Source organism: Equus przewalskii, chromosome 11, assembly GCF_037783145.1.
Source record: "Equus przewalskii isolate Varuska chromosome 11, EquPr2, whole genome shotgun sequence".
Classification (NCBI taxonomy): Eukaryota; Metazoa; Chordata; class Mammalia; order Perissodactyla; family Equidae; genus Equus; species Equus przewalskii.
The window spans coordinates 5,761,816-5,772,466 of record NC_091841.1 but is presented as its reverse complement, the minus strand read 5'-3'; positions in this window follow the sequence as shown (position 1 = coordinate 5,772,466).

Genomic DNA, 10,651 nt, shown 5'->3' with positions numbered 1-10,651 from the left:
GGCAAAAGTATATGATGCGCAGAGCACAGAAGCAGCATAGCCAAAGCTATCGTGTTTAATGTGTTTTCTATAATACAAATGTGCTCATGGTTTTAGAATTCTGATGGTTCCTCATTATCAGTAGGATAAAAACTAAATTTCTTGTTTTGAAATGTGTTTCTTTAAAAAATCTGGTCCCGATTTGCTTTTCCAGTCTGTTGTTCCTTGCTTTGAACCCTATAATCCATGAATCCTGAGCTTCTTTTCCGAATACACTACACTTTGCCTTTGCACAAGTTATTCTTTCTGTCTAAAATGCCCTTACCTTCTCTGTCCTATTCATCACTCAAGACTTAACTCAAATGCAAGTAGGTACTCTGGGAAAAGTCATGAACTTCTTTCTTAGGGCTTGCCCATTTGTCTTCCCGTACCTCTGTTCAGCACTGGACATATTGTCCCAGCGTTGTCTGTTGACATCTTTCTTCTTCCCTTTAGACTGTTGGTTGTCTGAGGTCAGTGACCGGATGCTCTCTTCTCTGATTCCCAAAGCCTAGAACATTGACAGACATGCAGTTGGCATTTAATAAATATTTGTTGAATGAATGTTCAATGAGTAAGAGATTATGTCAATATGAAAGACCCTGGAAAGGATGTTAGGAACAAATAAATAAGACTGCTGATGAATTTTGGACATATGTTTCCTGGGTTCTTCAAATTTCTTTATTTTTTGCCACAGTAACTTGCCAGCTTCTGTATTTTCATTAACTGTTAGCTCCTCTGAGAAACTGAGAAGTGAGCAGATACTTTGGTGACTACCATCAATATGGAGCATCTGATTCTCCAAGGTTTATGTTCCATGTTCAAGTCCTGTGTAATTGTTCAGTTTAGACACAGGGAGACCTCCATCCCTGGACAATAGCAGGGGAGATTTGATCTTAAGAATGCCTCTGGCTGCTCTGCCTTTGCATGCTTTCCCACACAATGGCCTTTCATTAGACTTTCAATAACATCCCTCAAAACCAATTGAACAGTTGGGAAATGCTCCTCACTGTCTTCCCTGTTTTCTTGGTTGTCCCATTAGCATACTTGGGTGTCTGCAGAGAGTTGAGGCTGTTTATCAGAAGAGGAGCAGGAATATGAAGATTCTTCAGGCATTCAGGAGTATTTACTGTCCCAGAAAAGCCCAGAAGTCATCAAAGGTTAGGACTAAAGCTGATAGTGATAAAAGATTATCCTGCCCAGAGAGGTAAAGGCACCAAGATCATAAAGAAAACAAGGAGTGAAAATGTTTTATTTGAGATAAAATAATAGCACAGCACCTGTGGTGGAGAGGAAAGAAGGAGGTTTTTTTATTATTATTTTTCAAGACTGCAGTAGAGTTGTATGAGATATTAATGTCCCTCAGCTGTAAAAGATTCTTGAGTAGCTCTGGGAATTGGGAAGTCTGCAATTTATAACCTCTCTCCTCTGTTCTTATAAGCAATTTAACCAAGCTCCTGTTAGCAAGAGACACTTAAGCAACAGAAATCCTAGAGGAGGTTTTTAAGCCCATAGTAAAGATAATACAATCCTGCTGCATAAAAACAAAGGATTATTAATGCTGTGCTGCTGGTGAAGTCTCATTTCACAACCAATGTAACTTTCTGTATTAAATCAGCCCCACCAGAGCTGGAAGGAGCCAAGCTAGGGCGTCATTTATCATGAGCCATTTTGGGTGCACCAACCATAGAGCCAGCCCTCAGTTTGACCCTTCCAAAGGCTCGCCCCCTGTGAGCACCAAGGTTTTTATCTGTAGACATGCTGATCTTTTTCAGGATTCAAATTTATTTTCCTGACATGGTTCATGGCTCCTGTCTCCAGGTGCTGGTACTCGGAAGTGAGAGCCTGCCTCCTCAGCGCACCTCCCACAGCAGATCACATCCCCTTGGCAATTTGCAGCACTGGCTCCTTCTCAACTCTTAAATCTCAGTTTAGGACCCATTTACCTGAATAATTCATAATTAATTGAGTCCCTAATTTTGCCTTTTCCTGAATCACCCAGGGCTGTATGTCATGAGAAGGTGCTATTGAACTGCAGGGTGGTCTGTGGATGGATAGATTTTGTTTTCTGCTTTTGTTCTGTTTTTATAGGTTACTTTTACAGACCTGAGGAAAACATAGCACTCTTCCTTTCCCAGATGAAAGTCTATATTGAAACAGGCAACGCTATTTTATATTTTTCTTTTTTTCTTTGTAAAAATAAATCACCTTGTGGAAAGCAGTGGAATGAATGTAGAGAAGCAAGTCCTTTGCTCACAAATGGAATAGATAGTTCATTAGAGTTTTTTTCCCATCATTGTATTTTTTCTCTATTCTTGAGGTATTAGATCAGTGGTGGATTACAGTCACATATTATATATGAGGTCACATCAGTGTGGCTGTAAATGCCAAAATTACTCAATTCATTCCTTCTTCAATGAATGTTTACTGAGTGCCTACCACGTGCTAGTAAGTACCTTCCTATAGGTGCTGAGAATACAGAGTAAACAAGAAAGATAGCGTTTTTGCCCTCCTTAAGTTTGTATTTTATATTCCGTTGGCTCCATCATGGTAGTATGGTGTCACTGAAAGATGGCAGGCTTTGAAGTCAATGAACTCGAACTTCAGTTTCTCCAAATATTAGCAGTACGATATTACAACATAAGAGAAAGCACAGTGTAGTGTTTTTCACGTGGCTTTTGGAACCAGACAGATCCAGTTTCTCTTTCTGGCTTTGTGACCTTAGCCAAATTATTTAACTTCTCTGCATCTCAGGTTTTCTCACCTGTATAGAGGTGATATTAATATTCTCTGCCACCCCAGACAATTGCAGGGAGAAGGCCAAGCCATCATTCCATATGTCTAAATGTTTAAAAGATGTAAGACAAGTTAACATAGCATTAAATTGTCTGTCCTTTACTCTTACCTTGACATTTTCATAATGACCTGAAAGTCCAATTTAAAATGTAAAATTCTTGAATTCCTCAAAGTTCTGAATATGGAGAATTAGTGCCTGGTCTGCAGTTTCCAGCCTACAGTTCATGCTTTCTTCTCTTCCCACTCCTATCTCACTTACTCACCACAGGAGACCTCAGACACACACGTGTGAAAACCTGAGCTTATTCAAGTTCCATCTACAACCCCTAAACAACTATCCTTTGATGTTTCCTGGGCCTACAGGTGCATCCACCCATGTTATAATCTATTTGTAGGAAAGGGACCTCAGAAAGATGCCCTTGCATGCCCTTCCAGTTAGGCTTGGACGGAGGGCAAAGAATTCCATGATATTGGGTACCAAGAGCGTTATCCATGTTCAAAGATAAACTGAGGCATATTTAAAATTTTAATAGTTTATTTGAGCAAAAATTGATTCGAATTGGGCAGCATCCAATCTAGCAAATAGAAAGGACCTCCAAGATCTATACAACGTGAAAGAGTTTATAGGCAGAAGGGAGCGTGAACAGGGAAGTTACAATGACAATAAAACAAGTTGGTTATAGCAAAGTTAGTTTCCTTTAGGGGATGGCTAGGGTCTAGCAGGCAGATGACCTAACTAGTGCTGATCAGGTGATTCATGACTGACTGGTTTAAAATTCCACTTCTAGGAGAGCTGAAACTAATTAACCTAGTCTTGCTTTGGTGACATGGGACTTAGCAGAAGCGACTCCATTTGGGGCTTGTTGTCTTGTTTTTTTAACGTCTAGGATTGGAGGAGATCTCAGGGCTCTGGCAGGCATGTTCTTTGGGATCTGTGGACTCCTTTCCCCATAAGACTGGCACTGTAGGAGTGAGCCCAGAGTAGGTCCTTGTTAATTGAGGGACTGTCGCTAACTAGGGTAATTTGAGTCTTAAATGAGGTAACAAAAAGTTCTTAGTTCTGTGCTGGAATCATGATAAATACTCTTATCAATGGGGAAAAAAACAATTTTATCTACCCCAAAGGTGTAATAATATATTTGTAGCTACCATCTCAACACCTGGTATTTAGAAAGATCTTAAAAGATGCTTTGGCCATTTATTCTTCACAGGACATCAAAATGCTGGCCAATGCCTATGCCAGGGGCGTTGTTGGACCTAAACTCTTCAGAGTTCCTAAGGGGATCTCTTCTAGCTCTGAGCCCATGCCAAACTGAATATATTTGAAGGTAATTTCACTTTTTGGTAACGTATTTTTGAGAGGGACAGAGAGTTTTCCGGTGAGAACAAGAGAGAGGACATCACTGTATTTACATTCAAACACCAAACTACCATGAAATTGCTCATCTTGTGATTTTAATTTCATGCCCTCACAGAGGTGCACTCATAAGAAAACTAGTTTATTCCACTATCAAAATGAGATGAATGGATGAGATTTCACAGCAGCAGCTTGATGAAGGAATGAACATATTTTTGTGATGTTAATATACTTAAAACTCACTATTTCTCCCCATGACCTCCTGTGTCTCCTGACGGCTTATGGCATATTAAGAAGCACATTTTAATCCTTAGAAAAACACAAAAACTAAACAAAATAAATGCAGGAAATTACTTAACAAGCATATACTAAAAGAAAAGAGAAAGAATCAAGAAACATGTAGAAAATAAATAGCAAAATGGTAAATACATTGTGAAGGACTGAACTATTTCCATCTAAAATCAGGACAAGGCAGAGAGGTCTGCTCTTTGCCATTACTGTTCAATATTGTACTGCCAATGCAATAAGAGAAAGAATGAAAAATCATCCACACTGGGAAGGAAGAAACAAAACTGTCTTTAATCTCTGACAACATGATTCTGTATGTAGAAAATCTTAAGGGATACACACATAAACACATACACATACACTCCTAGGTCTAATAAATAAGTTCAGCAAAGTCATTAGATAAAAAAACTACATATTGGGGCCAGCCCGGTGATGTGGTCGTTAAGTTTGCACTCTCTGCTTCGGCAGCCTGGGGTTCGAAGGTTTAGATCCCAGGTGAAGACCTACACACCACTCATCAAGCCATGCTGTGGTGGCATCCTACATACAAAGTGGAGGAAGACTGGCACAGAGGTTAGCTCAGGGACAATCTTCCTCAAGCAAAAAGAGGAAGATTGGCAACAGACGTTAGCTCAGGGATAATCTTCCTCACCAAAATAAAAAACCGAAAAAAAAACCAAACCCATGTTTCTCTATATTAGCAACAAACACACCAAAAATGAAACTAAGGGAAAATTACCCAATTCACAATAGTATCAAAAAGAATGAAATACTTAAAAATAACAATAACAAAAGTATAAGACACACTGAAATCTACACAATACTGCTAAAAGAAATTAAGTATCTAAAAAAATGGGGAGACATTCCAGGTTCATGGGTTTGAATATTAAATATTATTAAGGTGGTAATCTCCAAATTGATATATAGATTCAATGTATTTCCAATAAATATCCCAGAAGATTTTTATTTTTGCAGAAATTCACAAACTGATCTTAAAATGTATACAGAAAGGGGAAGGGACAACCATAGCCAAAACCATTTTAATGAAGAAGAGCAAACTGGATGACTTTGATTTAACAATATCAGAACTTAATATACGAGATTGGTAATCTAGACATGGCGCTTGCTTGAGGATAGTCACATAGAGCAAAAGAACAGAATAAGATGGCAAAATAAATGCTTATATTTAAGGCCAATTGATTTTTGACAACAGGGACAAGTCAATTTAGTGGAAAAAAATACACGCTTTTCAACAAATGGTGCTGGGAATTTGGATATCCTATACAAAAGGATGAATTTAGACCATTCCTCCACACTATTGACAAAAATAAACACAAAATGAATTATGTATAAATTTAAGAGTTACTACTACAAGCCTTGCAGAAGAAAATATAAGATGGAATTTTCAGGACCTTGAGTTAGGCAAAGTGTTCTTATATATAACACCCAAAGCATGATCTATACAGTTTTATAATATGCATTATTGGACTTCATCAACATTAAAAGCTTTTGTGCTTTGAGCTTTGGTTTCCTCTCTGTCAAACTTTGTTGGAGCTGTTGGAGGTACTATGTGAGTTAATAAATGTAGTACTTTTGAAGCAAAACTTTTCACATTTTTAAATTGTTCTGTATAATATATTCCAAACTTATGTCAATATTAAGAGTTTAGCGAGTATGCTTTTCCCACAAGATGCTCAGTTCAAAGGATAGAATGCTCTGTAATATCCTTTCCTCTGACTGGTGTCTTCAGATGCTCGGTTGATTCAGTTGTCAGGCTGGTACTTCATGCCAAAAAATTAAAATAAAATACAGCTCAACAATGAAGTTATCACTTATAGTACAACATATTATTATTAGCGATCCTCCTACTCTCTACCTCTACTTAATTGAACAAACTGGTGTTTCACCTCAAGAAATAGTGAATTTATTTTCTAATAATTGGTTAATATGCAACATTCACCAGAGGAGGAGCTAATCAATATATATTTTCCTGACTTATCTTTGTACTATGACTGGACTAGAAGGGGTAATTTTCTAATATTTTAGCTTAAATTAAATATGAAACAAAATATTAATTTATAACTGAATTTTAGCTATAGCAAAACTCTAATATAAATCTAGGTCATGAACCATATAATAAGACATTACCCAGCATAATACCCTCAAGGTCCATCCATGTGGTCACAAATGGCCGGATTTCGTCATTTCTTATGGCTGAGTAGTAGTCCATCGTGTATAAATACCACATCTTCTTTATCCATTCGTCCCTTGATGGACACCTACGTTGCTTCTATGTCTTGGCTATTGTGTATAAAGCCGCAATGAACATAAGGGTGCAAGTATCTTTATGCCTTTGTGTTTTCAAGTTCTGTGGATAAATACCCAGCAGTGGAACAGCTGGATCATATGGTAGATCTATCCTTAATTTTCTGAGGATACTCCAAACTGCTTTCCATAGTGGCTGCACCAGTTTGCACTGCCACCAGCAGTGAACAAGGGTTCCCTTCTCTCCACATCCTCTTCAACATTTGTTGTTTCCTATCTTGTTAATTATAGCCATTCTGACCGAAATAAGTCAGAGGGAGAAAGCCAAATACCATGTGATCTCACTCATAAGTAGAAGGTAAAAACGACCGGAAAAAAAAGACACATAGCATGGGAGATTGGACTGGTGGTTACCATTGGGGAAGGGGGGGAGGGTGGGCAAAAGGGGTGATTAGGGTCACAAGTGAGCGAATGCACTATAATTAGTGTTCGGGTGGTGAACATGATGTAATGTATACAGAATTCGAAATATGATGTACATCCAAAAAAAATAAAAGTTAAAAACAAAATTTTTTTTTGAAAAGCAAAAAGAAAAAAAAAGACATTACCAACTAATAAATGAATGGATCATTCATATTCAGGTAAGTTGAGGTAATCAGATGCTGACATTTTGGTCTTTTACTCTTTCTTTTTTTTTTCCAAAAGTAATAACTGTACCTTGTTCACTTATGCTGAGTCTTTGACTAATGTGTCACTGCGCCACACATTGTCTTTATCTCTGTAATTCATAATATGAAAGTTCATTTATAGCGCAAAAATAATGGGAACATTTTACCTCTAATTAAGATTAGTCATCAGTTCACACCCACCATGAATTCTACTGTGCTTTTAATTCATCACTACTTACTTTAATGCACCCAGTTTAATCACAGTAATACCAGAAATTATTCTATCATAACCAGAGCTGCAGTGAAATAATTTAATCTTTTTCAAAAAGAGAAATCTGAGCATTTAAAATTTGGAGGAACCTTATATGTGTGTATGCTTAACGATACCTATATATAAAAATGTTTCCCCATCTAGTATTAAATGCTAGTTTTTGCTATCATGCGATCTGATGAGAGTGTTAGAAAAATATGTTTGTCTTCACTCAGAAAGGAAATTTGTTCCTGTTGCAATATTCTATCGATATGAGCATAATATGCAGCCTATGGATTTTGACATTCTAAAATATAGAAAAAAATCCTGTGTTAAAAACATTTTCTCATTCTAACCTCTCCTCCCCCTTCCAAAGTGAGAAACAATTTTTAAGTGCGTTAGACTTCAAGTCTTAGTTCAAGGATAAGTAAAAAGGAGCATGAGATCGCTCAAACTCTTCAGAAGATAATTTCTTACATGGGCATCTTCTAAATGGGTACTTACTAAGTAAAAATCTTCATGATTTGGACTGAAATACTGTGGCAATATTTGGAGAAAGACCACTAGCAAGTGCTTCCTGATAATCTCCAAACCAGTGTAGTTCACAACTGAGCTTCATTAGTATCCTATAATGGTGGCTCTAAGTTCTGCTGTGTGTGAATGAGGAAGAATTACAATGAACTTCAGATTAAGTAGTAATTTGGAGATCCTCTGCCATCTCAAGAAAGGTTAGCATAGAATATTGTAAGTTAACACTGTTGTAGACACTGTGAGTTCTTCTTGTCCGGGTGTTTGGTGTATAATAGCCAAGGGATTTGTTTTATACAAAAGAGATTGAAAAAAAATCTTCTGTACCTTCAAGTACATTAAAATCAAAATTGAGAGTATTGGGTGGATCACACACTTACAAAGAGATAAAAGGACATTTGTGTATACTGATATATATATATATGTGTGTGAGATATATGTATATATCTCACACACATATATGTGTGTGTGTGTATACATATATAAAATAAAATAAAAACTATATACAGTCTAGAAGTTCATAATAGAAATAAGGAATTTGGAGAAAGCAACAGAGCTAATGGAGCCTGAGATGAGCCTTGAGGGTTGTGCAGAAATTAGATGGGTGATGAGGAGTGTGAAGGCAGAATTCTAAAGATGGCCCTTTAAGAGTCTCATCCTCTATTTGTCCAACCTAATACTAATCAAGTTATTACTATGAAGGGATTTTGCAGGTGTACCGGAAGTCCCTCAAATAACCTTAAAGTATTGGAGATCTTATTGGGCCTGAACCAATCAAGTGACTCCTTTACAAGCAGAATTTTCTTCTGCTGAGGGCAGGAGAAGTAAGAGAGAGATGTCCTTCCACTGGCCTTAAGGAAGAAAGCAAATAGCTATGTTATAAACTTCTGAGGAGCAGCTTCTAGAACCTCAGAGCCAACCCTCACCAACAGCTAGCAAAAAGAATGGTCATATATCTGCAAGGAAATTAAATCTTCCAATAACCATGAGTTAGAAGAGGATCCAGACCCTCAGATGAGGATTACAACTCTGCTGACACTTTGATTCAGCCTGTGAGATCTAAACAGAGGATCCAGCTGCACCCAGGCTCCTGACCCACAGCAAACATGGCATAAGCAATGGGTTGTTTCAAGTTGCTCAGTTTGTGGTAATTTGTTATTGCATCAATAAAAAGCTAATACAAAAAAGGATATGTGAGAATAACATGGAGAAAAGAGTACTCTAGTGTAAATATTGGTTTGCCTGGAGTGAAGGGACAATAGTGCTAAAGAGGAATATTTAATTTTAGAGAGAGAGAGCCGCTAACTGAATGGCAAGCTGAAGCTCAGACTCTATCTAGTAGATAATCAATATAGCCTGGGAGTCTCCAGATAAAAACGATCTGTTTTATAGCAAGTGTGATGTGGTTTGAAAGTGCAGAACAGGCAGGCTCTATGAGGCAAGCAGGAAGAAGAGAAAAGAGCAGATGAGTGAGAAGAGTGACCAACTAGTAGAACAAGACACTCTGATGGGTCTGAGAACAGGACAGAACTTAATAACCTATCAGGGAAAGAGGTTTGGAAAGTAGGGCTATGGAGATAAGGAGCAAACTAATCTGAAACATATTCAAGAGAAAATTAGCAGATTCCTTGAAAATAGGAATCTTGGTCACTCTCTGTGACTGAGGGGGTAAAAGTACATGTAATAACAGACGTCAACATTAGAAAGCGAGGAGAAAGAAAATGGCAGTAACTTTAAGAGAAATGAAGAACTTACCCAAAGAAACTACTCTGGAAGATGGAGTAGAGTGGTGGGTTTTGAACAATCTGATAAGCTTTTCAACCCACGGTTACTATGCACTAAGATTTATGAGGGCGAGTTCATGGATGGGCAAGCAGAGGCAATAACTATTAGTTAAAATTTAGAATTTCATGTCAATTGATATTCCCCTTATAGTCTCTTGAAAATGTGCCAGATGCTTGAATTGTCAAGGGAGAGGTGAAGACAATAAACGTGTTCCTTTGCTGTGACTACGGATCATCCAATTAGGAATAATTTTTATACAGTTGGAAGAGAACAATCTGGGATGCAAGTGAGTGATCAAGACAGTCGATTTACTGAACCCAGGATATAATTAAACTTTAAAATGTCAGAGCAGCCAAAAAAGGAGAAGTTTGCTTATATTTAAAGAAAAGCCAATTAACAAAGTTACAATTAAAGTGATTTCTTATTTGAAGTTATATGAGGACTATAGCTTTTCACGAGCTCCCTTGTCAGCCAGCGAGAACAGAAAATAGATTCTATAATAGTGGGTGCTTGTAGGCACTGTGTTTACCACCTTCACGTAACTCTAATTCTTACAAACTCCAAAGTGAGATGTATTATTGTTCTCATTTTTTACCAGAAAGAAACTGAAATTCAGAGAACTTAGTTAACAAGCCTCTAAATCCACAGTGCTGGAAACTGGGGAATCTGAGATTATAATCTTATCTGATTTCAAAT